The sequence below is a fragment of the Petaurus breviceps genome, unplaced genomic scaffold (assembly GCF_028583685.1).
Source record: "Petaurus breviceps papuanus isolate PSGF00001 unplaced genomic scaffold, PetGlider_PUasm1.0 126, whole genome shotgun sequence".
NCBI classification, from domain to species: domain Eukaryota; kingdom Metazoa; phylum Chordata; class Mammalia; order Diprotodontia; family Petauridae; genus Petaurus; species Petaurus breviceps.
This window is the reverse complement of record NW_027185655.1, coordinates 35,571,992-35,594,780: the sequence shown is the minus strand read 5'-3', so window position 1 is coordinate 35,594,780 and position 22,789 is coordinate 35,571,992. Positions and strand designations below refer to the sequence as shown.

At 36.6% G+C, this 22,789-nt stretch overlaps 1 protein-coding gene across 9 annotated transcripts in view; it reads left to right on the top strand.

Moving 5' to 3' along the window:
- Positions 1-22,789, top strand: part of LEF1 (lymphoid enhancer binding factor 1) — a 171,195-nt gene that overhangs the window by 7,152 nt on the left and 141,254 nt on the right. The window lies entirely within an intron of this gene.

Below are 22,789 nucleotides of genomic sequence, written 5' to 3'. Positions count from 1 at the left end.
ATCATTAAAAGGAGTGTGATAAAGTAGAAGGAATTAGAGCCATACAGATGATCATAGGGCATATTTCAGCATAAAAAAGTACAACTTTTAATTTATTTGTCAATAATAGTTTCACTGTTCAGCTCTATTTTTAATTTTTGCAAGCCAGCATATTAAGATATTACATAGGGGACTGTTTCTATTTTAGGTAATATATTAAATGTAACTTTGAAAAAGTTCTAAGTTGTGTTGGCAAAACTGGTTAGAATTTCAGACTGTATTAATTGTTAAATGTGTTCTATGTTCCTGGGAAGAGTAAATAAAAGACTTCACTGGGTAGGAGAAAGTCTAATTGAAAAGTCTGATTTATGTAGCATTTGAATACTTGTTTCAGAAGCAAAAATAGGCTGGCAGAGAAATGGCATTAGTGATATGTGAATAGAGGTTGACTCTGAGTTGTTTCTCCCATAGTGGTTAGGTATTTGTGTTTATCCATCTGCTCTCTTTTTACCTTTTGAATCAAAAGCACATAATAGATTAATGTTTTTTAAAAAATTGTGATCCTGGAAAAAAAAAGTAAGACTAACTGACATAGTCCAAATGCAACATCTCAAACCAATGATTTTAGTTTCATTATAGATCACATAGGGTGTTAAATCCAGGGACACAAGAGGTATTTTAATAAATGTTTGCTAATTAATGGATAGGGAAAAGTTATTTTATTAGTAACAATACCTTTCATTATCCACCTAATTGAACCTTTTACCTCATTGAAGAAAAATTCACAAAATCACCCAAGGTTGATTAAAATAACAATAGCAATCAGTTCATGATGGTGATTATTTATGATGATCTTAGATATTTTTGGTCATACCTTTGAAATGATTGAATACATATTATTAGTACCTAGAACTAGATTTACACAAGTACTGTGAACTAAAAAAATTTTTTCTATAAAATATAAAAACTAATGTTTGACATTTTACCTAATGACAAAATCTATCAGACTTTTAAAAGTAGCTTGGTCTTTAAGCAATTGATTTTCTTATTTTGGTTGGGAAATAGACCTTTGGGATTTCATCATAGGAAATACTTAAGAGCACAGACATTGGTCACCCTCTTAAAAAGGTGAATTCAATGATATGACCGAATAGGATTAAGCATTCTGACTCTTAATCATCAGATGTTTCTGGGTTTTTTTTTTAACATATTTAACATTATCTATATTATAATATATTATATATATGTAAAATTATATACATAAAACTTATAGATAAATGTTAAATATAAGATATTAACTTTAATGTTTGCATGGGAAAATGTGTTTTGATTATAGGAACAAATGAATCCATTCCTTATTTTCAATTTTAGTTCTAGAGTCTACACAGATTTAATTGGGAACATCCAAACAGCAGCAGCATCGGGCTTACCAAATAAGAGAGCTTGTATTGAAAAAATATTTAGGATAACAATTTTTTTTCAGCATCCTGAATTATAGCTTCCAAAGTGCTGATACATATATATGTCCATTAGGAAAAAAGATCTCATACCTCCTTATTTATGATTCCTACAAGTTGAGACTGACCTGGTTGATGTTCCCTTTACATTTTTTTAAAGTTCGCTCAAACCAAATTTTTTTAGCATTAGACCCAAGAAAATGCCCAAACTTTTCTGTCCTCTTGAAAGCAGTGCTCTTCCCTTTCTACTCCTCAACTTAGTCTAGCAGTAGCTACTTGAGTATTTTGATTATGGGGTGGCTAGGAGAAAAGTACTTGGGTAAACCTCAAATCATTTGTATAAATGTGAGTTGTTGTTCTAGTGATTATTTCAGGGGAGATACTGGTGATCAAGTGAAAGCCCTGTATTTTCAGGGAATTGATTGAAACTCTGAATTCAATCTGTTGAGCAGTTCTTTCTTTGCTTGAGCAACTTTTGGCTGTCAGTATAAAGTGTGTATGTGTGAGTTTGTGTGTGTGTGTGTGTGTGTGTGTGTGTGTGTGTGTGTGTGTGTGTAGCTTGATGGCCTAAGATGATGAAGGCTGTGGGTAGAAAGCATTTCCCCTTGCTGACATGGTTATCTTCTACCCGCCATTTTTTTCCTGCTTCATTTTTGAACAGATTTCTCTTAGGCAATGTTTTTTCGTGGTACTCTGGAGTTTGCATAATTCCAGAAGCCGTTCAGGTCTAGCCACAAGGCTATGTATATTTAGTTACAGAATATTTTTTAGAGTCCAACTGAACTGCAGTCTTTGCCTTTTAATGCTTAACAGCTGGGTTTTTGGGTTTGGGTTTTTGTTTTTTTTTTTAACGTGTAAGAGATCAAAAACACTTTAGCCGGAAGACAGCCTCTCAGCCTTCCTCCTACTCATTCACCTCAGCCTTCCTGCTCTTTCACTGTGTTCTTAGCTGCCTTGAGTTTCTAACTGTTCCTGGAGCCCTCACTAGCCTCAGCTAGATTCCCATCAAAGGTGTCAGAGGTAGGTGACCATTTGTGTGAGCTTTTCAGGTCTTGGGTGGCAGCCACCATTTGGTATTTGCATAACAAAGTAACCACTTGTTTACTGCATCTGTTGCTTGGAGGTGTTAGGACTAGAAACCACCTGGTAACCTAGGTTCCTTCTCCCACCCCATTCAGAGCATCTCCAATGATCTGTATTTATTGGCAGATGAACCTGAAAATGCCAATGATGGCTGACGAGTGGTAGCTACTGAGATGTCTGAATGGAAGAAATTTCACTAATTCTAAATACAGTTGCTATTCTTTAGGTATGCACCCTTAAAGAATCTGGGTATTTTTGTTTGGTTGTTATTGTTGCTGTTTTCCCCTTCCAGGATTTATGGAGATGAATTTTTACAAGATATTTTTGTGAAATCCAAGGGAGAGGGAAAGAGTGGGTCTCACAAGGTGACATAGCGTGTCCCTAAGAAGAAACTGTTTAAAAAGACTCCATGGGCAGTAATGTGTCAACTCAGTAAACCTTTATTTGAGTTTGTCTTAACAGAGTCTGAAAAGAAGATACAGAAGAGTCATTAGATATTTTGAAGCAGGAGCCTAGGAGAGTTTATCAGAAGCACACTGCAAAATTTTTCCGAGTGCCAGTGGGTGAAATTGGTTTCGGCTTTGCTGACTTCACTGTGGTGAAAGTTGTCTTTAGTGTGGCTCTCTGTTCATGAATGGTGTCAAACTTCCATTTGTCCCTTAGTGCCACACAGAGACTTAACACCTCAGAAGAGAAACAATTCGCTTCTCTTCAGGTAGATAGAAAAAAAGCAGCATCGATGAGCGTGTTCAGGAAGCCAGAGCAAAATCTGCTTTTCAAATTCATACCCAAACCACACCACCACCTGGGTTGTGTAAATGTTGCGAATTTAATCCTTCATTTTTCTTTCTGTTGTTTCTCTGGCGAGAGAGATAGATAGTATCTGAATCAGATTTGTTGAAGATGGCATTTTTTCATATAGTAAGGGCTTTTGTATTTTATCCTGACTAGCATCACTATTATTGAGGATTTCATTTTCTGTTTCATGGTTACAAGCCCTTTATTTTAAGGAAGTCAACCTTTTAATTGTGTGATGGATAGAATTACTCTCAAAATATTTTTTCTTAAAGTCCTCTCAATCTCACATACACATACATTTAAGGGCAACTTTCATAAAGTGTTTGAAAGTATTAAAGCAACTAAGACATATGACTGTTCTTTTGCATTAATAAAGTTCCAAATGCTACTATGCATAATGCAAATGTACAAACTTAAATGAGTAAGTTTTTGCTGTTCAGTCATGTCCAACTCTTCATTACCTCATTTGGAGGTTTGCTTGGCAAAGATTAGTGGTTTGCCATTTTCTTCTCCATCTCATTTTACAGATAAGGAAACTGAGGCAAACAGAGTTAAGTGACCTGCCCATGGTCATACAAGTAGTGTCAGAGGCTGAATTTGAACTCAGGTCTTCTTAACTGCAGGCTGGGTTCTCTATCCACTGCACTACCTAGCTGCCCTAAAGGAATAAATAGTAATGCAATTAAGACCATCTTGAATTTGCCTTTACTGAATCTTTATTGACATATTCTGTTCTGGCTCTAGATATTATGAACCTTTTCTCTATTTAAAGAAATCAGCAATTTCAGCCCTTCCCATTCTTAAAAAAAGTTCCATTAATTTCTGTGCTCTTTAAAAAAATACTATCTGGATGTTGGGGCCCCAGTGATAAGGTTTGGCCTTCCCACAACCATGCAGTCTCAGGTTGAGCCATATTCGGATGCTTTACAGTTTTCTAGGACCTTCAAAAACATTTGCTCTGCTAAGGAAGGGAGTGGGGGGGCGGAGCTCAGGCGAATGTTTTGGAGCCAGCCTGAGAACTTTGGATCACCCTTTGAGAACTTAGGTACAGCTCCATTCTAATTGAGGCATAGGGGAAGTCCTTATTGATAAGGTTATTTTCTGGTCATTTGTACACTCTGGTTGGTAGGAGGCTTATTTATTCCCTCACTCCACTCCCATTCTGCACTAGGGAACATGTTTTAATTGTAGGTAGAAGGTAGGTAGGCTACTGAAAGTGTAATGTTTGTTCCCAGACATAAACACTAAGAGGTAGAAAAAAATAAATGGGTGCAGATTTCTGCTGTCTCTCATCTGTTCAGCTGACTTCTACAAAGTTAGAGGGGCCTTTGCAGGACTCATACCCAATAGGGCTCTCCTGGAGACATCAAATCAATTCTGGTTTACCATGGTAACATCATCTAAGACAAGTCATCTTGGTAGAGAGTTCACTACTACAAAAATGTAGAGATTTCTCAAGGACTTTTAAAAAAGTAATCTCATCCATAGAATATTTGCTACATTCATGTGTTGGGAAACTATAAAACAATGATATTAATTTTACAATTTCACCTACTTTTCCCTGAAGCAACTTCATGACATTATTAGTTTTTCTCTAATATTCCCTGAATGATATATTTTGAAGTGTTAAGGTGGACTGTATTATTTAAAATTGCTGTGCTTGCAAAATCCATCAGTATATAATAGGTAGGTAGGGGATGAGCTACCTTCTAAGTAATTTATTGCTCAATTCTTGGGGTGGGAGCTATCTCTGTAAAAGAAGGGAGACTCACCACTGTCACAGATGTTTATAAAATAGCTTTAGAAGAAAAGACACTGTGCCTGTTCTTCAGTTAGAAATGATTATCCCATATGGATTCGGAGTTATATTTCTAATAGTGAACCTAGATTTGTAGTGATTTATCCATACTCTGAAACAGTCCCTTTGTGGTAAGAGTCTCAGAAAGAGTTGACCATTGAGAAGCAGGATCTGTGGTTGTGAAAACTGGTCCATATGGAGTATAACTTGTGACCTTAATAGCACCATGATGGAGTTAATCTGTCATTCTTTGATAAGCCCCTTTTAACTAATATTGGGAAACTTACTCCTTAAGCATGGTTTTCCTTGATTTGTACTGCTGTAAATATATATAATAAAATCAATTCTTCATTCTAACCCTCTTTTTGTCCCATACATATATGTGTGGTCCTTTCTGGTCTCCTCAGAATAATCTTTTTCTAAATGCATAAAAATTATATTGAAATAGTTATAAAAATGTTTTTAAAAGCAAATTAGTAGACCCCAGTATAAGAACCACTCTGTGTGTGTGTGCATAGAAACTTGTTTCTTTCTGCTTTTGGAACGAGATTTAAAACGTGAAAGAGAAAATATGTATGATATTAGTATGGATACATAGGAAAACACCAGAATATTTATGTCTTAACAAAGAAAACTGTATTTAGCTTATCCTCAGGCAAAACTAAAATTCCACAGTTGGTTGGTGTTGCTGAGTTGGGGGTAACCTCCTTTTAACTAGTGTCTTAAAGTTACTTTGCTTCTGTTAAAATGAACCTCCCCTCCTCTTTCTCTATATGTATATATACCTTCACATACAAATACATACACAAATACATGTGACTCCTCAATTAGATTAGATTGCAGAGTCTACTCACGGACCTGATCAGCAGGAAGCTTTGACCAACATGAGCAGGTTCAACTTGACTTAGACAAACTGGTGCCCTGCCCTCAAACCATATTAATGCCAAACTTAGTTTAGATATCCAACCAGCATGGCCAACTCTGGCTCAAACTTTTGAATTGAAAAAAAATCTGCTGGCCTCAACCTGCCCAGGTAGCCAGGATTAGTGATATATGCCACAAACCCAACAGAATACCACCATATTATCTAAAACAGCTGTTCCTAACTTGGGTTCTTTGGACCCCCAGGGGCTCCGTGAATTGGTTTGGTTTTTCAGTATATATTGATAACTTTCCTTAAAATTGGTTTCTTTTCTATTTTGCTTTTTTCATCTAAAAAGATTGTTCTTAGGATGGATGTGTAGGTTTTATTGGGGTCCATGCCACAAAATAAGATTAAGAACCACTTAAGTGATTCGGTATTTCTCTGTCATGCATTTACGACTTCTGTTCTACCCTGCGCTAAGCACTGGGGAGAAGGAAAAGCCAAAAGCAATCCTTACTCACAGGGAGCTCCCAGTCTAAGATGTGATTAAGGGTTTCATTTTTTGTACTTCCAATGCCCAGCACCCCAAAGAGCTTACATTCTATGGGGGGAGACAACTCATACATATTATAAATATGTGCAGAATGCATAAAAATAAATATATAAATGTGAGCTAATTTGGGGAGGGGAAAGAAGGCACTAATACCCAGGGATATCTTATTGGAGATGGAATTTTGATTGGGGGAAAGGAAATCTTTGGACTTCACTGAAAGAATTAGGATAAAGCTTTTTAGTTTTTATATATGCACATATTTCGTATTTTTAAACCCATGACCTATATGTTTAAATATATGTACATTTATTTACATTTTTTAAACTTGTGACTCCATGAAGTAATACACCTTTCCTCTGACCCAGGAATCAGGTGAAAAGTAAATTGATTTCTCAATGTGCCTGGGTTGAGCTATTGTCCAACCCTGTAGTAGGGTTGGAGGTCACCTTCAAGATAAACCTAAAAACAAAAAGGGCCAGGAGAGAGCAGAAAACTTAAAATGTTGAATATCTAACAGCTCAGTTTTGATAATCCAACCTGGGCTATTTAGAGTGCTATAAAAGATGAGGGAAATTTAAGTCTCCGCGAAATATATATATTTACACACTGATACCCATAGTGTGCCAAACCTCTCAAATTAAGGGATAATATGACTCACACTTCTAGAGAGAATATAATAGATTATACAATATCAGGAAGAACTAAAACAGAGGAGATCGTTTTTGTTGCCTGTCTTTTTCTTAAGAGGCTAAACATAATTGCAAGAACTCTTGCATGTGATGTTAGGGGTAGAATGGTGTGGGAAAGAGTTGGAGAGCTTTTTAAATTTTCTACTTAAAGTGTCTGTGGGGCCTTTAAAATTGTCTTTACATATCAAATTCCCATTTCACTGTTGTTCCTAAAATGATGTAGGATGAGACTTCTCAATCAGCAAGTATTTCTTTATTAATCATCTACTATGTGTCTGACCTCGTGTCTAGACATTGTAGAAACAAAGACCAGAAAGGACAGTCTCTGACCTCAAAGAGCTTGCATATTATGGAAAAGACAACACACACACGTATATGTATATATACATATGCATATGAGTGTATATTTATTGTAATGCACTCTCTACATATATGTGTATATGTATGTGTACATACATGCGTATATATGTGTATATATACATATATATAATGCATTAGAAATAAATACCACCTGGGGACGTCAGGAAAGACTTCTCATAAGAGATATCATTTGATCTGAGCTTTGAAGGAAACTAGGAATTCTAAGAGATGGAATCGAGGAGAAAAAACTTTCCCAGCATGAGGGGCAGCCTCTGTTCAGAGGTATGAGGATGAGAGATGAAGTGTACTGTGTTAGTAAGAGGAAGGAGATCAGTTTGGCTAGCAGTGTTGAAGGGGAATGAAGTATAATAAAGCTGGAAAGGTAAATTGGAACCAGATTATAAAGGGTCTAAAATGCCAAAGAAAGAAGTTGTATTTGCCCTACAGGTATAATAGGGAGCCAGTGGAGTTTATTGAGCAGTATTGTGACATGGTCAGACTTGGGCATGTTTTTGACTTATGATTCTTTGCAGAATCCAGTGATGTCCCCCCCCCTTTCGTATAGGAGTTTGTCTCTGAAAGACTGGAAGTAAGAGAATTTGAATTTTTAAAAGTTTATTTGTTTGTACTCAACACTAAATCTGACATGGAGAAACAGAACAGTGTTCTGTAACCAGGGCTCAATTTAGAGGCAGAACATCTGAGTTTGAATCCCAGCTTTGCTACTTAGTACCTGTCTGACTTTGGTCAAGTAAAATTGCCTGGACCTCAGTTTCCTCATTTGTAAAATGAGAGAGCTGAACTTGATAGCCTCTATAATCCCTTACATTTCCAAATCTGTGATCTAAGAGATCAGGATTATGCGAATAGAAGTGACCTCACTGCAGCTTTAATTTCCTTTTATTTTGTGGTACTATCAACCTCCAAATGAAAACATACACTGAAACAAACTAACAGAAGAGAAGTTCTGTTTTCCTTTGCAAAAATGTATCCTCTTTTTTTTTCAAAGACAGCTATAAGGTATTTCTCATGAACTTCAAGGATTATATTAGCTCTATTAAATACTCAGTGCATTCTTTCTTTACTTTCCAATGTAAATGGCAAGATAGAAATGTTTCGTGTTATTGGGTCTCAGTTTCTAAATCATCCATCACATCTAACAAAGATGATGAGAAAAGAGCAAATTTAAGGAGTTCAATCATTCCCAGGGTTTTAAAATTTTATCATTTCTCAAATTTGGAATATTGTGCTTGGGGTTGGGGTGGGGGGTGACATGGAAAGAAGGGAGAGGTAGCAGACTTTTTTTTTAAATCCTGGATCTCCTCTGAACAATTTAAAGGGCATAACTATAGACTGTGAAATTTTCAGGTAGAAATTAACAGTTATTATTAGGAGTAAACAGAATGGATTTTGAATCCTGATGTAAGGTCAATGTTCTGATGAGTCATAGGACTTCTCACCTAGGTCCTAGCAGCCTAATTGAAGATAAAAGCCTGATAGGAATGCTTTTTTTTTTTTCAAAAGGGTACTTGAAATGGAAATGTATTAAGTAATAATAAGAAAACTGCCTTAAGAATGTTTTAGTATCGTATTGTTAATTCTTTTCAATTCATTTTCATTCCTTAACAGATATGGAGGCTTATTTTTTTTGAAGCATTTGATATATTTTCAGATATTAGAAAATATATTTTATATGTTTTTTTCTGGAAGTTGCAACATCACCATTCCTCCAGCATAGTTAGTTATCAGCAGGGAATGTCCTTGTGTTAGTAGAGAAGGGAGCAAAGAAGGCACAGGTAAGAAGCCAGTAGAGTGGAGAACCCCAGAAGAAAAATAAGATTTTTTTTAAAAAAAGGAGGATATAGGAACAACCTGATCTTTGCTCTCTAGTCTCCCCTTTGTCCTTTCTTTGTTGTAAGGAAAATGATGAGTGAATGCTGAAAATACCTTTGAACATTGGGTAGAAGAATTTGTATTAAGATTTTGGCTAAAATACAAATTCTGATTTTCCCATGATGGCCACTCTGTGATAAAAAGGGGTGACTAGCCTATCATTCCAGAGTCCACAAATTCATTACCTCATTTTAACTCAGGAGAGCTCTTGACTTTCCTCTGTGAATCATAACCCTCAAGCAATTAGACAGTAACTGCTGTCCAGATCTGGCAAATGAAAGTCTTTAATTCTTCTAAGAATTAACGTGATAATATCAAAGGCAACTTATGTTACTTACTACCAAAAAGATGGAGGAAGAATAGGTTTAGAGTGAAGTCAACTAAAATAAAAACCCTTCTTGAATCAGGTTTTTTTACCCCAGTGTAAAAATAACACATAGAGGAGATCTGTAGGTCTATGAATGTGGAAGATGAAAGGATGAGCTAATTTCTTTCCTTAGGAATTTTATTGAAATCACATTGATTTCCTCTATACAAGTGGTTCTCAACTTTTTCTGTCATAAACCCCTTGGGCTATCTATGAACCCTTTTTCAGAATAATGTTTTTAAATAAATAAAATAAAAACACATGGGATTAGGATGAGTAATGAAGATAACAATATAATTTTTTTCCCATCTAAATTTACACATTTCCCCTGAAATCTATCAGTAGATCCCAGGTTAAGAACCCCTGCTCTATACCTAAAAGGATCTAAGGGTCAAGATATTTCTTGGAAGGGCAACATGGGGAAATTTAAGCTTTTAAGGTCCTGGTAGGGAGGTGGCTCAGGGCGGGGGGGAGGTAAGAGGAAAGGGGGTGGGAACAGGGAACAACAAAAAAAACAGCCAATTTCTCATCTTTATCAGGATTTAGATCTCTTGATAAAATATTATGAACAGCAGATATGTAACTGTTGTAGAGCTAACAGTTTACATTCAAGATTGAAAACAGGACATGATTTTTCTCTTCTCTATTTTCTTTAAAAAGTAAAAATCTTGAATGACTAGTTGAAATGAAGAAAAAAAGTAGCTTACCAAGAAGGCTAGTATCATCTTTTATACATACATTACGTATTCTCTGAATCATTGAGATGGAACTAAAAACATGGTAGGGGAAAAATCAGCATTTACAGCAACTGCGGTAATCAGTAAGGAAGCTGTTTCCAACAGCAGGAGGAAAATAATGATCTGAGTATTCTTGGCAAACCTTGAATTCATTTATTTCAGTTTTACCCATTTGCTTTTACATTTTGTATTTTTTAAACAAATATCTCCAGTTTGAAATTCAATGATTTAGTTTGTCCAACAGATTGAGTTATAGAATATTTTTATTAAAAAATATCATTAACTGTCTATGAAGGTGACTAATTTTCAAATAGTTATAAACAAAATTGATATAACAATATTGTAATTATTTTTTATGATTCAATAGAAGCTTAACTTAAAATATTGTTTAATTTTAAACAAAGTTGGTATTTCAGTCTGACCTGAGATGACAATTATTGTAAGGTCTCCATTTTTAAGGCTTTTTTTCCCAAAGAAAGTGCAATCCTGACATACTTCACACAGACAAATAAATGTCTGATGGCTTCTGTCTATAGGAATATCTGTTTATTCATTGCTTAGAGGTATATTTTAAGTACTGATGCACAAACTTTAGGTAGCTCCTATTTCACCCCAAAGGATGCCTTTTAACAGATATCATCTCTGTTGTTCCTGTGAGCCTATTTTTTGGAGCCTATATCTTGGGTACCCAATCATGGAAGACAATAAAATCTTCAATTTTGTCCTATGTTATTGAAGTGTTTTGGTTTTGTTTTTTATTTAAACTCCAAAGGTGATACCAATTTATATTTTTAGAGGATGTGGTTAGACAGTACCATAGCATCAAAAACTTCTACCAAGTCAAATTCTTTGAAACGTCAATACTTCTTTTGGTCATCTAATTTTTGAGTCTTCCAATTCAAACGACAGTAACTCACTAATATAGGAAATTGAATTTGGGTACAAGCTTCTAGTTTTAGGGAAATTTATTAGAAGAGATCTTCAGAGAAATTGTCTGGACTTCCAACAGTTACCCAGAAAAGAGAGAAGTCATTTGGGCAAGATGAGGACATGAGCCTCTGACACTTATACATTATGTACAAGTAAAGATAATACTTTCTTCAAAGAAGTTTGAGATGGATTCGTTAGTGCCCATTAGTTAGAGAAGATGAAAAAGGATTTCTTCTATTTGTGTACGTGTACCTATATGTTTAAACCTACACTGAATTATGGGGCTGAAGTTTTCTCTGTAGGTTTTAGTGATGGCAAAATCCCCCAAGTTCTAAGAACACCGGAGGATCATGTTGTCTGGTCCTAGGCCTCATGGTGCAACCTTTCATTTGGTCTACACAAATCATATAAAAGTCACAGGAAATGAAAGAGTTCGTTAGGGTAAGTGACAAGAAGCAGAGAACATTTTAGTAAAATGTTGGGGTTTTTTGGTAATTCTTTGTGCTCATTCTCTCTCATACTAAGCTTCACTATGCCATTCCCCCCAAGTCTTATGTGGACAAGATAATTAACCAGATGGCTTTGGAGTGCCGAATTTTGCGCTTTTTGGAGTCTTTTTGGTAAATGGTGTTGTCTTTATCATGCCAGTGCTGACTCTTTGTAAATGGAAATATCTTGCCAGAAAAAAAAGTGTTCTTTGTACATAAGGCAATTAAAATGTGGTTAGCATTTCATTTCTAGAAGGAGCTGGTAGCTATAATCTTTGTGATGCCATGATGTTAGAATAAATAAGAAAATCATAATTATGATCACTCCAGGGAAGTTGTGATCACTGTGTTTTTGAGTTTTTTAGAAAAGAAAACACCAAAGAACATTTCTCTGTTCAAGATATTATTAGAAATGAACCTTCTGTCCTTAGTAAAATGATGTGTTTTCTCCTCTACTTTGTTTCAACCAAGCAGAAGGCATTTACCTATATATTCTCAGTCTAAAGCTACCTCTTCCTGGGATATGGCCAGTTCTCTTATTAGATTGGCTTGATCCTTTACCCATTTTATCATAGGAAGGATCATGCTGATCTAAGCAGATAGATACTTAATGTGTACAAGGATTACCTCTGGAACTGAACTATAAATATATTTGTGTGAATATATTTATATAAATATAATTGTAGCCTTATTTCTATGCTCCCTCCAAAATACTTCTTCACATATTAGAAGGATAAGCTATCCTTCTAGCTTTGGCTCTGGCCTTGCCCTTCTTTGTGTCTCTAGTGCATAGCATAGTGTCTTCTACAGAGTAAATAGACAATAATGACTAGCATTGATAATAGTAAGCCGGGACATTGAGCTTTAGGATTCCAAAAGCATTTTATAAATATTCACTCATTTGGTCCTCACAGCAATTGTGTGTTATGAGCAATGAGTAGAGCCCCGACCCTGGAGTCAGGAGGACCTGAGTTCAAATCCGGCCTCAGACACTTAACACAAAAACTAGCCGTGTGGCCTTGGGCAAGTCACTTAGCTCCAAGTGCCCTTCAATAAAGCAACAAAAAAAAAGCCAAAACCAACTGTGTGTTATTTTTATAGGTGCTACTTTTATCCCCATTTTATAGATGAAGAAACTGAAGCAGGCAAAGATTAAATAATTTGCCAAAGGTCACACTGCTAATAAGTGTCTGAGACTAGACACTTGGTGTTTGACTGATTAGTTGAACAGCTACTACAATGAAAATTTACCTCTCTCTCTCTCTCTCTCTCTCTCTCTCTCTCTCTCTCTCTCTCTTTCTCTCCCTCTCTCCCTCCCTCCCTCCCTGTCAGACTTCTGATTTTATTGATCTAGGGAAACTGTACCAATAAAAATTGGCAACTCATCTGTAATTTATAGTCTGAGAGAAATTCCTGGGTCACTTCTCTAGGGTCACAGAGTGAGTCTATGTCAAAGGTGGGACTTGAACTCAGGTCTTTCTGATTATGAAGGCAAACTCTACTTCTTGTACGTATTACTTGTAACCCTTTGACATTATTGGAGTGGACAATAGCAGATAGAGAGGACATTTTATTTCATTATACTGACAAGCAGGCTGTTTAGCTGTCTGATTTCCCCAACAGTCCTTCTTACAGTATTTGAAAAATCACCTGGATAATTTTTCTTCAGTGAGGACATAAAAGCATATCTTTCTGTCACAGGGGCAGTTTATCATTCATTCAATGGATATTTTAGTGAGATCCCACTCTAAAAGAGATATGTTCAGGGTTGTGAGGACTGCAAGTCTGTGAGAGACTTAAGGAATTTACTGACTAGTAAGAAGCATATGGCAGATACAAACATCATAGCAAGTCAAGGGCTGCTTCGTGTCTAATCGCAAAGGAATGGACCTAGTCCATTCAATTTATTCCCAAGTGCACGGTGTCTAGGGACCTACTCCTTATTAATTTTTAGTGGAATCCATTTGTCTTAAAAGGCACTGTTCACATTTGTTGATAAGTTTTGTTGTTATTGTTGTTGGGGGGGGGGAGGCTGGTTTTGGTTAAGAGAGCTTTCCATTCATACTATGACTGAGGTATTATGTTGGGGATATTTGGAGGATTTCTTTCTTAGTATGTTATATAGGCTTATATTAAATTTAGATTTTTCCTCTATTGAGAAGGTAAAATGGTCTGAAAATCGAATTGAGAATGGATGTTAAGTAAACTGACAAGACAGAGGCTCATAACTATTTTGGGAGCAATTTTTATGTAATATTTTATTTTCTCACAATTACATGTAAAAAAATTTAACATTCATTTAAAAGTTTTTTTGAGTTCCAGAATTTATCTCTCCTTCCCTCTCCTCCCTCAATGAGAAGGCAAGCAATTTGATATAGGTTATACGTGGGTAGTCATGAAAAACACATTTCTATGTTAATCATTTTTCAGAAGAAAACAGACAAAAAAACAAGTAAAGTAAATAAAAAGCACGTTTCAATCTTCATTGAGACTCCATCAGTTCTTTCTCTGGGTGTCTGTGGATGGCATTTTTCATCATGCGTCCTTCAGAATTGTCTTGGATTGTTGTGTTCCTGAGAATAGCTAACATTCCCAGTTGGTCATCATACAATCTTGCTGTTACTGTGCACATTGTTATCCTGGTTCTGTTAATTTAACTTTACATCAGTTCATGTAAGTCTTTGCAGGTTTTTCTGAGAGCATCCTGCTTATCATTTCTTATAGCATCACGATCTTATTCCGTCACAATCATATACAAAAACTTGTTCAGTCATTTCCCATTTGATGGACATCCCCTCCATTTTCAATTCTTTACTACCACTAAAAGAGCTACTATATATATTTTTGTACATATAGGTCTTTTTCCCTTTTGCTTTTTATCTCTTTGGAATATAGACCTAATAGTGGTATTGCTAAGTTGAGGAGTATGCATGGTTTTAAAGCTCTTTGGGCATGGTTCCAAATTACTCTCCAGAATGGCTCAAATAGAATACCACTTCACCAACAGTACATTAGTGTCTAAGTTATCCCACATCCCCTCCAATATTAGTTGTTTTCTTTTTATGTCATATTAGCTAATCTGATAGGTGTGAGGTGGTACCTCAGGGTTGGTTTAGTTTTATCTTTCTAATCAATAGTGATTCAGAGCATATGATCGTAGATAGCTTTGATTATTTTGTTTGAAAACTGCCTATGCATATCCTTTGACAATTTGTCACTTATTATGTTATGATTACTATGTATTTCCTTTTGTCCTATTTTCCCTCTAGTTATCCTATTCTCTCTCTGGGTCTCTCTCTCTCTCTCTGTCTGTTTCTCTGTCTCTGTCTTTCTCTCTCTCTCTCTCCCTTCTTTCCTCCCTCCTTTCACCCTATCCATTCTCAATAGTGTTTTGCTTCTGACTTTTACCTCTCCCAATTCACTGTCCCTTCTCTCAGCTTCACCCCCTTCTCCTATCTCCTTCCCCCTTACTTTCCTGTAGGGTACAATATATTTCTATACCCAACTGATTGTGTATGTTATTCCTTTTCTGAGCCAGTTTTGATGAGAGTAAGGTTCATATGCTCCCTCTCTCCTCCCCCACTAAAAAAAGCTCTTTTATGTCTGGTAATTTACCCCTATTCTGCCTTTCCCTTCCCCTTCTCCCCTACATTGCTTTTATCTCACCATTTAATTTTATTTTTTTAGATAATTATCCCCTCGTATTCAACTCTCACCCATCCTGTCTGTATATACTCCTAATGAAGTTAGTAGTTACAAGTATAATTTTCTCATGAAGGAATGTAAACAGTTTAACCTTATTGAATCCCTTATTATTTCTCTTTCCCGTTTACCTTTTTATGTTTCTCTTAAGTCTAGTATTTGAAGGACAGATTTTTCTATTCACCTCTGGTCTTTTCCTCTTTTCACCAGGAATACTTGAAAGGCCTCTGTTTCATTGAATGTCCATTCCCTGCCCCCCCCCCCAAAGGATTACACTCAGTTTTGTTAGGTAGATTATTCTTGGTTGTAATTCTAGCTCTTTGGGCTGCAGAATATCATATTCCAAACCCTCCTATGCTTTAATATAGAAGCTGCAAAATCTTGTGTTATGCAGACTGTGTCTCCATGATATTTGAATTGTTTCTTTGGGCTGCTTGCAATACTTTTTCCTTTTCTTAGAAGCTCTGAAATATGACTTTTTTGTCTCCTGGGAATTTTCATTTTGGGATCTCTTTCAGGTGATTTAAGGAGTCTTTAAATTTCTATTTTACCCTCTGGTTCTATAATATCAGGACACTTTCCTTGATAATTTCTTGAAATGTGATATCTAGGCTATTTTTTCTTATGGCTTTCAGGTAGCACAATAATTCTTAAATTATCTTTCCTAGATCTGTTTTCCAGTTCACTTGTCTTTTCCAATGAGATAGTTCACATTTTCTTCTATTTTTTCATTCTTTTTGATTTTGTTTTATTGTTACTTGATGTCTCATAAAGCCCTTACCTTCCACTTCCCCACTTCTAATTTTTAAGGAAATATTTTCTTCAGGGAGCTTTTCTATCTCCTTTTCCATTTGGCCAATTCTATTTTTTAAAGCATTCTTTTCTTCATTGGATTTTTATGCCTCTTTTGCCATTTGGCCTAGTCTGTTCTTTAAGGTGTTATTTTCTTCAGTAATTTTTTGTGCCTCGTTTACTAAGCTGTTGATTTTTTTCATGATTTTCTTGCATCACTCTCATTTCTCTTCCCAATTTTTCCTCTACCTCTCTTAGTTGATTTTAAAAGTCCTTTTTGAGCTCTTCCATGGCCAGAGACCAATTCATATTTTTTTCTTTGAAGCTTTAGATGCAGAAATTTTGGTTTTGTTTTCTTCTTCTGAGTGTATGTGTTTTGGTCTTCCTTGTTTCCATAGTAGCTTTCTATGGTCAGAATTGTTTTCTCTTGTTTGCTCATTTTCCCAGTCTCTTTCTTGACTTTTAACTCTATGCTAAAGTGGAATTCTGCTTCCCAAGTGGAGAGGGCACTGTGTCGAGCTTCAGGGTTTTTGTGCAGTTTTCAGAAGTAATTCCAGGTACCTGTAGGTTTTGGGCTCTTCCAAGATGATATGAGCTGTGTTTACCCCTCTCCTGGCCTGTGCTCTGGTCTGTGAGTGACCACAAGCGTCTTTTTCCACCCTGGAACTGAGACAAGGGTCCCAACTCCCCTGTGGCCACAAGCTCTGTTGTGCTAATGCTCCTCCTTGCCCTGGGACTGAGACTCAGATCCAAGTATGGGCAATGCAACAGTGCCCTGCCCCTAGTGCCAACAAAGGGACCTTGCCATTCTTCTGACCAATTGTCTGACCCACTTACTGTCTGGGCTGAGAGCTCCAGAAACTGCCACTATCACCACTGTTAAAGTGCCAACCTTTTAAGTTGTGTTGTGCTGAAAAATTGTTTCACCTCATCCTTTTGTGGGTTCTACTATGCTAGAATTTATTTTTAGGTATTATTTAAAGTTGTTTAGAGGAGTTAGTGGGAGATCTCAGGCAAATCCTTCCATTTTCTCAGTCATTTTGGCCTGAACCATTTTTTTTTTATAAAGCAATTGGGGTTAAGTAACTTGCTCAAGGTTACACGGACAGTTATTTCTGGGTGTGGTGCTGAGTATCTAAGCCCGGATTTGATCCAGGTCATCCTGACACTGGAGCCGGTGCTCTTACTCGCTGAGCCACCTGGCCGCCCCATGAACCATTTCTTGATATGGCACTTTGTATGAGGTGCTATTTTAAATGAACAAGTTATTAACATGGCTACCATGTTAGTAGATTGGGTAAATGTGTGTGGAAATCAGCCCTTTTTGACATTATGTTTAGTGTCCTACCATTCATTTGCTAAAGCTGTCACCTTGAAAAATGTCTGGTCCATATTTGGAAGAATTTGTATCCCTACTGATGTGAGTAGAATGTTCCTTTTGGTGACATAGATCCTAGCCTGTACAGTCCGTCTCTTCCTATGTGACTTGTTCATAGCCTTATGTAAATCCTTCCCATGGAGACCACCTTACATACCGAGAAAATTCCTCTAGATATCTAGTTTTGTGTTGGTACCAATCAGCTGTCACTCAGCTATCCCTTGTTCTGGCTACATTACTCTCTGACTCCTTTTTATTTATTTGTTTGCTTGCTTGCTTTTTTAGAGGGGAAAGTTAGGGCAATTGGGGTTAAGTGATTTGCCCAAGGTCACACAGCTAGTTTTTTGTGTTAAGTGTCTGAGGCCAAATTCAACTCAGGTCCTCCTGATTCCAGGGCCAGTACTCTATTCACTGTGCCACTTAGCCGCCCCTCCTGACTTCTTTTTAGGTCATAATTTCTCTAAAAATATTCTTTACCTCACTTCTTTATAATTCATTAATAGCGTGCTACAATTTACTAACACCCACCACTTATCCCTTTTGTTTAGATGATCATTTCATCTTTAATCATTTAAATTGCTTATCATCAAATGTGGCTAGAACCAATACTATACAAACACTACCATCATTCTGAGGGTGGAGTTTACATATATTCATAGACTTTGTAGCTGAGTATTGATTTGAAAATATTATTATTTAGTTTTTTGTCATAATAGGTGCTTAGGATTACCATGATAGTAACAAAGCAATCTTTTTTTTTTTTTTTACTAAAGTACTGGTTTTATGATGCACATATTGGGATCAGTAAAGTGAAGCAAAACTAGGAACAAGTAATTAAATGATTCAGGATATTCCTACTGAGATTTTATGATGAATTTCTAGTGTACCTTAAAGGAGAAGTAAGTTGAAAATAAAATTTTAAAGAAGAATTTCTCCCTGTGATGTCCTAGGTAGCCTTTAGGAAAGAAAAGGAAGCCTCACTGTGGTTCTAAGACAGTTGTAGTAATTATTTCACAAGTCAAAAAACAAATTGTAATTCAGAGATTTTAACACCGTACTCTGAAGGGTCTGTTTTCACTCATTCTTGGATCAACTGAGCTAATATATATGAAACATTTTGCAAACATAAGGTATTATAGAAACACAAATCATTTAGCTATTATTATTAATGAAAATAATAACTGAGAGGAAGAAGGAGGATTTATATAACCTACTGTGTAAAGGCACTATACAAAGCACTTTTTTTAATAGATATTTATCTCATATGATCCTCACAACAATTCTGTTATTATACCCATTTTGCAGTTGAGGAAACTGAGGCAAGTAGAAGTTAAGTGGTTTGCCCAGGGTCACATAGCTAGTAGGTGTTTGAAGGCCAAATTTGAACTCAGGTTTTCCTTAGAATATGAAGTTGGTCATGCAGGACTGTACATTGAAAGACCAGTCAACATAAAGGAGAATTTCTTAATTTCTTTCTTTTTATTTTGCTTTTTGGAGGGGGGAAGGTAGAGCAATTGGGGTTAAGTGACTTGCCCGAGGTCACATAGCTAGATTTTTTTGTTAAGTGTCTGAGGCCTGATTTGAACTCAGGTCCTGCTGATTCTAGGGCCGGTGCTCTATTCACTGCGCCACCTAGCCACCCAATTTCTTAATTTCTAATGGTGATCATTTCCCAACTATAACTCTTATTTATTCATGTCTATATATTTCAAAGCTTTGTGTTTACTTAAAATTGTAAAAAAAATATTTTCACATCTCTGGATTTGTAAGTCCTATAGAGAACAGTATTGACTGTTTACTTAGAACTGGCAGCCTTCCTTGTCTGAGTGAATGGGGTGAGAGATCCAGAGGGCTAAAATAACCACTTGACCTAAACTGGTTTTTTTTTGAGACTGGCCTTGAAAGGCCCCTTTTCCAAGAATAGAGAACTATTGACAGTCTTAGAGGTGCTTAGAGTAGCAAGAGGTTAAGTAACTTATTCCCCCAAAACCAGAGACATTTTTAAAGCACCTACTATGTACCAAGGTGCTTTTTAATCCTAGGTGCTGGAGATAACAATGACAAAAAATGAGTTTCTTATGTTTGCAGCTGGCAGGAGATAAGACTTGAAATTCAATCTTCTCTGCCTCCAAGGCTATCCTCCATTTCCCCATGTCATGCAGCTTCTCAGAAAGGGCCCTTATGATCCAGAAAAGTGTGATCAAAAGGAACCAGCAGGAGAGCTGTTATCATGAAAATTCTGGACACCTAACTTGAATTCATTTATGGGGTTGAATTAATTACTGTTGAAAGGCTGCTTTCACATTATAAGCTCAGACCTTGCCTCAAGGTTTTCACTGTTCCTTCCTCTTGGTCATAATACAGAGAGATGCCTTGCCTTCATTCCTGGTGAGTCTAGTGAGTGGGATGACTCCAGTCATCAGTATTTAAATAACAAAGTGGTTAATTCTCCTCTTAAGCTAGTGTTATTTTTTCTTCTCTGGGCTGCTCATGATTGCTTCTTGTTTCTGTACAGGCAGATGGATGGGTGGGTGGGTGGGTGGATGGGTGAGTGGGTGGATGGATGGATGGATGGATGGATGGATGGATGGATGGATGGATGGATGGATTGATGGGTATTTCTCTGAGCATCTCTGAGGCAGAGGCATAGGGAGCATCCAGTCCTTGAAAGGAGGAAGAAAGGAATTGTTTTATTTTATCAGGATTGGAGAAATAAAAATGAAAGTCAGCAAAGAGACAGTTTTGTACATGGATCATTTTGGGGGAAGAATAAGGTTTTTGCTTTCTATGAAATCATACTCTTTGCTTCAAGAGAGTATGTTTCTATTGGTTGCTAGTCATGGGAGGGTATTTTCTTGTGACCAACTCTTCTTGCAGTTTTGTGTGATCTTGATTCTTCTTTTGTTAATCACTCTAAATCGTTCATAGAACCATAGATTTAGAGTCAGAGGATACCAAGAGATCATCTTACCCAAACTTCTCATTTCAGACCTAAGGAAACCAAGGCTCAGGGCTTGTCCACAGTGGTTCAGGTTCTAAGTGGCAGAGTCAGGATTTGAAGTCAATTCTTTGATTCTCAATCCAGCACCCTTTCCCGTGTACCACCCTGCCTCTGCAGTGCTGGCATTGACTATTTGTTTCTCTATTCCATGACCTAGCTAAGGGATTGCTCACAATGACCCATCTGGTCTCTACTTGCTACATACCATATATTTACTAAGTAGTATTAAGTGCCTACTGTATGCTAGATATTAAGGATCCAAATACATTGAAAATAGATCTATATTTATATTGAGCTTGCTTTCTAATAGGGGAGACACCAAGTACATAATATATATAGAGAGAGTACATAAAATATATATAAAGCATAAATACAGTGAATAAATAATAAATATATACAAAGTAGTTAGATACAAGGGAGTTTAGGAGGGAGGGCATTACTAGCTGGGGGGGATCCAGACTTCATGCAAAAGAAGTTGCCTAAACTATGACTTGAATTGATGAGAGAGAGGTATGCAGGAAGTGCATCCCAATCATTGCAAAAGCAGAAAGATTGGAGATGGATTGGAATGTTGTGTGTGTGTGTGTGTGTGTGTGTGTGTGTGTGTGTGTGTGTGTGTAACAGAGAGAAGGCCAATTTGGCTGAATTGGAGAGTGCAAAAAGGACAATAATGTGCAATGAGGTTAGAAAGATAGTTTTGGGACCAGATTTTGTAGGACTCTAAAAACTAAACAGAGGAGTTTACATTTTGTTATATATAATTTATGGCAATAAGGAACCACCAGCAGATGATGCTTCCCAGTTTGTCTTATCTCAATGGCTTCATTTAGTGATATGCTCCATAGAATCAGAAAATCACAGTATTTTAGAGTTGGAAGGGGCCTTTAAGACTAGGGAGCTGGATGAGATAAAAAACCTCAGCATGTCCTCATAGAGTTATTCCTGTCTACCCTCTTTTTATGGCTTACCCCATTACTCATCTTCCACATGGAAATTCTGTCTATTCATTTCTCCATTCAGGGATTCTTAAGCTGGGATCCATAAACTTTTTTTTTAATACTTTGATAACTGTTTTTCAATGTCATTGATTTCACTTGTAATCCTAAATATTTTACACGTTTAAGTCTATGATTGTGAGTATGCTTCATCACACTGATAGAGGCGAATATGATACAAAAAAGAATCCCAGCACAAAGGTTGTATTCTCAGACACACTTGTGGGAGATGTTATCTTACTGTTTAATGTTCAATAGTAATTGTTCCCTTTAATCAGATTGCAAGCATAATGAGGACAAGAAATGCCTCATTTTTCATTTTCCCATTCCCCATCGGTGCTGGTGCATGGTGCCCAGTAGGTAGTAAATGCTTATTTAAGGTTGGTTGAGCTGAATTGAGCTATAAGCGGGGTATTATGCCAAGTCTAAGTCATCTGATTCTACACAAGATTGAATGCTGCCATCGCTTAGAACTTACTGCTGGGTGCCAGGTTATTAGTAGTCTCTGCCAGAGTCCATGTTAACCCAATAACAGGGATTGTTTCACTTGGAGAAGCAGCAGTTCAAGGATAATCTTAAATGGTCTTTAAGTTTGAGGCAGGGTCCTTCCTCAGTCTCCTATGAGGCAGGGTCCTCTCATTCTCCTATGAGGGACTAATGAAAAGAAATGTCAAACTCCAGCAGGAAGGATTTAGGTGAGAATTACCTGACATCGTGGGAGGTATAGGAGAACATGGCATTCTCTTCTCTAAAAGAAAAATATATTTTTACTTTTAGGGAATGATTTCAGTGTCCTTACTAAAAGAACAATTAGAGGCAATCTTTCTAAAGTAGAAAGACATCTGGCCTCTAAGTTACTTTTGCCACTTTCAGGCTAGATGACCCTGGATAAATCGCTTAACTTGCTATAGGCAACTTATAGAA